This window comes from Pristiophorus japonicus, chromosome 9 (assembly GCF_044704955.1).
Source record: "Pristiophorus japonicus isolate sPriJap1 chromosome 9, sPriJap1.hap1, whole genome shotgun sequence".
Taxonomy (NCBI): Eukaryota; Metazoa; Chordata; class Chondrichthyes; family Pristiophoridae; genus Pristiophorus; species Pristiophorus japonicus.
Window position 1 is genome coordinate 59,480,487 of NC_091985.1, and position 5,472 is coordinate 59,485,958.

Below are 5,472 nucleotides of genomic sequence, written 5' to 3' on the forward strand. Positions count from 1 at the left end.
CTTTCATTATTTTAAATGTTTCTATAAGATCACCCCTCATCCCTCTGAACTCCAACGAGTAAAGACCCAGTCTACTCAATCTATCATCATAAGGTAACCCCCTCATCTCTGGAATCAGCCAAGTGAATCGTCTCTGTACCCCCTCCAAAGCTAGTATATCCTTTCTTAAGTAAGGTGACCAAAACTGCATGCAGTACTCCAGGTGCGGCCTCACCAATACCCTGTACAATTGCAGCAGGACCTCCCTGCTTTTGTACTCCATCCCTCTCGCAATGAAGGCCAACATTCCATTCGCCTTCCTGATTACCTGCTGCACCTGCAAACTAACTTTTTGGGATTCATACACAAGGACCCCCAGATCCCTCTGCACCGCAGCATGTTGTAATTTCTCCCCATTCAAATAATATTCCCTTTTACTGTTTTTTTTTCCAAGGTGGATGACCTCACATTTTCTGACATTGTATTCCATCTGCCAAACCTTAGCCCTTTCGCTTAACCTATCTAAATCTCTTTGCAGCCTCTCTGTGTCCTCTACACAACCCGCTTTCCCACTAATCTTTGTGTCATCTGCGAATTTTGTTACACTACACTCTGTCCCCTCTTCCAGGTCATCTATGTATATTGTAAACAGTTGTGGTCCCAGCACCGATCTCTGTGGCACACCATTAACCACCGATTTCCAACCTGAAAAGGACGCATTTATCCCGACTCTCTGCTTTCTGTGAGCCAGCCAATTCTCGATCCATGCTAATACATTTCCTCTGACTCTGCGTACCTTTATCTTCTGCAGTAACCTTTTGTGTGGCACCTTATCGAATGCCTTTTGGAAATCTAAATACACCACATCCATCGGTACACCTCTATCCACCATGCTTGATATATCCTCAAAGAATTCCAGTAAATTAGTTAAACATGATTTCTCCTTCATGAATCCATGTTGCGTCGGCTTGATTGCACTATTCCTATCTAGATGTCCTGCTATTTTTTCCGTAATGATAGCTTCAAGCATTTTCCCCACTACAGATGTTAAACTAACCGGCCTATTTGCCTTTTGTCTGCCCCTTTTTTAAACAGAGGCATTACATTAGCTGCTTTCCAATCCGCTCGTACCTCCCCAGAGTCCAGAGAATTTTGGTAGATTATAACGAATGCATCTGCTATAACTTCCGCCATCTCTTTTAATACCCTGGGATGCATTTCATCAGGACCAGGGGACTTGTCTACCTTGAGTCCCATTAGCCTGTCCAGCACTACCCCGCTAGTGATAGTGATTGTCTCAAGGTCCTCCATTCCCACATTCCCGTGACCAGCAATTTTTGGCATGGTTTTTGTGTCTTCCACTGTGAAGACCGAAGCAAAATAATTGTTTAAGATCTCAGCCATTTCCACATTTCCCATTATTAAATCCCCCTTCTCATCTTCTAAGGGACCAACATTTACTTTAGTCACTCTTTTCCATTTTATATATCGGTAAAAGCTTTTACTATCTGGTTTTATGTTTTGCGCAAGTTTACTTTCGTAATCTATCTTTCCTTTCATTATTGCTTTCTTAGTCATTCTTTGCTGTCGTTTAAAATTTTCCCAATCTTCTAGTTTCCCACTAACCTTGGCCACCTTATACGCATTGGTTTTTAATTTGATACTCTCCTTTATTTCCTTGGTTATCCACGGCTGGTTATCCCTTCTCTTACCGTCCTTCTTTTTCACTGGAATATATTTTTGTGGAGCACTATGAAAGAGCTCCTTAAAAGTCCTCCACTATTCCTCAATTGTGCCACCGTTTAGTCTGTGTTCCCAGTCTACTTTAGCCAACTCTTCCCTCATCCCATTGTAGCCCCTTTGTTTAAGCACAGTACGCTCATTTGAGACACTACTTCCTCACCTTCAATCTGTATTACAAATTCAACCATACTGTGATCACTCATTCTGAGAGGATCTTTTACTTGGAGATCGTTTATTATTCCTGACTCATTACACAGGACCAGATCTAAGATAGCTTGCTCCCTTGTAGGTTCTGTAACATACTGTTCTAAGAAACAATCCCAAATGCATTCTATGAATTCCTCCTCCAGGCTACCCTGTGCGATTTGATTTGACCAATCGATATGTAGGTTAAAATCCCCCATGATTACTGCCGTTCCTTTTTCACATGCCTCTATTATTCCCTTGATTATTGTCCGCCCCACCGTGAAGTTAGTATTTGGGGGCCTATAAACTACGCCCACCAGTGACTTTTTCCCCTTACTATCTCTAATCTCCACCCACAATGATTCAACATTTTGTTCATTAGAGCCAATATCATCTCTCACAACTGCCCTGATATCATCCTGTATTAACAGAGCTACCCCACCTCCTTTCCCTTCTTGTCTCTGCTTCTGAATTGTCAGATAACCCTGTATGTTTTATTCCCAGTAATGGCCACCCTGCAACCACGTTTCTGTAATGGCCACCAAATCATACCCATTTGTAATGAATTGTGCCGTCAACTCATTTACTTTATTTCGAATGCTGCGTGCGTTTAGGTAGAGTGTTTTAATACTAGTTTTTAAACCATGATTTTTAGTTTTGATCCCTCCTGCAGCCCCTTTATATTCATACATATTGTCCCTTCCTATCACCTTGTGGTTTACCCTTACCCCAGTGCTACTCTGCTCCGTTGCCTCCTGCCTTTTGCATTCTTTCTTGGGATCCTGTTCATCTGAGCTCTCACCCACCCTAACTAGCTCAGAGCCCTCTCCTGGGTTCCGAATACTCCTCGCATTGAGGCACCGAGCTTTCAGGCTTGCCTTTTTATTACACTTTGACCCTTTAGAAATTTGCTGTACATTGGCCCATTTTGTTTTTTGCCTTGCGTTTCTCTGCCCTCCACTTTTCCTCATCCCCTTTCTGTCTTTTGCTTCTGTCTCCATTTTGTTTCCCTCTGTCTCCCTGCATTGGTTCCCATCCCCCTGCCAAATTAGTTTAACTCCTCCCCAACAGCACTCGCAAACACTCCCCCAGGACATTGGTTCCGGTCCTGCCCAGGTGCAGACCGTCCGGTTTGTACTGGTCCCTCCTCCCCCAGAACCGGTTCCATTGCCCCAGGAATTTGAATCCCTCCCTGCTGCACCACTGCTCAAGCCACGTATTCATCTGAGCTATCCTGTGATTCCTACTCTGACTAGCACGTGGCACTGGTAGCAATCCCGAGATTACTACTTTTGAGGTCCTAATTTTTAATTTAGCTCCTAGCTCCTTAAATTTGTCTCGTAGGACCTCATCCCGTTTTTTACCTATATCGTTGGTACCTATATACACCACGATAACTGGCTGTTCACCCTCCCTTTTCAGAATGTCCTGAACCCGCTCCGAGACATCCTTGACCCTTGCACCAGGGAGGCAACATACCATCCTGGAGTCTCGGTTGCGGCCGCAGAATCGCCTATCTATTCTCCTTACAATTGAATCCGCTATCACTATCGCTCTCCCACCCTTTTTCCTGCCCTCCTGTGCAGCAGAGCCAGCCACGGTGCCATGAACCTGGCTGCTGCTGCTCTCCCCTGATGAGTCATCCCCCTCAACAGTACCCAAAGCGGTGTATATGTTTTGCAGGGGGATGACCGCAGGGGACCCCTGCACTACCTTCCTTGCACTGCTCTTCCTGTTGGTCTTCCATTCCCTATCTGGTTGTATACCCTTTACCTCCGGTAAGACCAACTCGCTAAACGTGCTATTCACGTCATTCTCAGCATCGTGGATGCTCCAGAGTGAATCCACCCTCAGCTCCAGTGCTGCAATGCGGTCCGTAAGGAGCTGGAGGCGGACACACTTCCCGCACACGTAGTCGTCAGGGACACCGGAAGCGTCCCTGATTTCCCACATAGTACAGGAGGAGCATAACACGTGTCCGAGCTGTCCTGCCATGACTTAACCCCTAGATTAACTTAATTTTTGAATGGCGGTGCAGGCTCGAAGGGCCGAATGGCCTAATCCTGCACCTATTTTCTATGTTTCTATGTTACTGGTGTGAGGTTCTCTCATCCAAACATAAAGCAATGTTACAAAGTCTGAGTAAGATTCCCAATTTAGTGTCCAGTTGTGGTGTTGATCCACTCGCACTAGTAACTGGGTTGAAGTGATGCAAACTTACTTAAATAGAGAAGCAGATTTCTCGCCTATCAGTTTGAGCTGGATTTAAATTCAGGTCCAATAGGAGAACGAGCAGTGAGCTGGCCAATAATTCCAAATATTAATTGGGCATTGGTTCATTCTTTTTTTAGCAGTCGATCCAATGTAAATAGCCTCGCCAAAGCTCCTCAAGTAATTCTTAATTGAACAGATAAATGTTTTTAAAAATGCAAATAGCAATTAAACATCGTAAGATCTTATAACAATGCTGTTTGCAGTGAACAAGATTCTCAATGTTTTGCTTATGAACTCTGCAGCCCTAAATCTACAATTTTAGATATGCAAGTACAAGAATAATAAATTGGTCTGTAATATTAGCTGTGTTCTCCATCCCACACGTTTAAGCACATTTCGAATCACTAAGTACCAAGAATACATTTTGGATAATTGTAGTAAACATATCTTTTTGAAAAAAAAACTTGCGTTATATCTTTTTGCAAAAACATACAGTTTAACTGTTAAAAAATATTTTAGAAATTAACAATATTGTTCTAATTCTGCTAGAATACAGTTACTATAAAATATTATTTATCGTACTTTTTTTAAATGACAGTCCGCTGCAACAGTTTCTTTATTTGGAGAGATGCAATTTAAGTTTACTGTGTTGCTTTTTTAAAATTATTTTCTCCCAAAACAGAGAGGGCTGATTTTTGGGTCATGAATACTGTGGCGATGTGGCTCTTGTAAAACATGTGCTCCAGGTGAGGCTCGAACTCACAACCTCGGCATGGCTCACTGTGTACTGTCATATAAGTACCGCGCGCTAACCGATTGCGCCACTGGAGCTCTGACATCAACGGCCGACACAGCTCCCATCTACCCTCGGCAAGCGGCGGCGTTCGGTCCGCGGGTTAGGGGCAGGCGGCGGTGCTGGGCCGGCGGGTTAGGGGCAGGCGGCGGCGTTCGGTCCGCGGGTGAGGGGCAGGCGGCGGGCTGGACCCGCACCGCCGGCTCACGGGAATGTGGGCCGGCTGTAGCGCGGGCTGAGTGGACGCCATTGCCCAATCTCACTGTCTGCGGCTTCTACTGCTGCTGCCGAGAGCCAGCCCCGCCTCCCCTCCACTCGCTCCCCGGGCCGGCCGGCGAGCACACTCCCGCCCCGCGGCCCGGGCCGCTCTAGGCCCCTGTGGATGGGGCTGAGATTTCCCGGCCGCTTCCCCCAACATTTCACTGATTTAAACTGAAGGGCTCGATTGGAGCCCGGGAGGGGAAAACCACAGGCCGTAGATCAGCGACATTACTGAGGGGGAGAGATAGAGAGAGAGTGTATATGTGAGAGAGAGAAAGACTGTGTGTACTGAGGGA

The 5,472-nt window shown here is 45.5% G+C and overlaps 1 non-coding gene across 1 annotated transcript; it reads right to left on the minus strand.

The window, feature by feature from the left end:
* Nucleotides 1-4,860: 4,860 nt before the first annotated feature.
* Nucleotides 4,861-4,953, minus strand: trnai-uau (transfer RNA isoleucine (anticodon UAU)). The gene is given in 2 exon segments: nucleotides 4,861-4,896; nucleotides 4,916-4,953. It is a non-coding gene; the product is annotated as a tRNA-Ile (tRNA).
* Nucleotides 4,954-5,472: the final 519 nt, after the last annotated feature.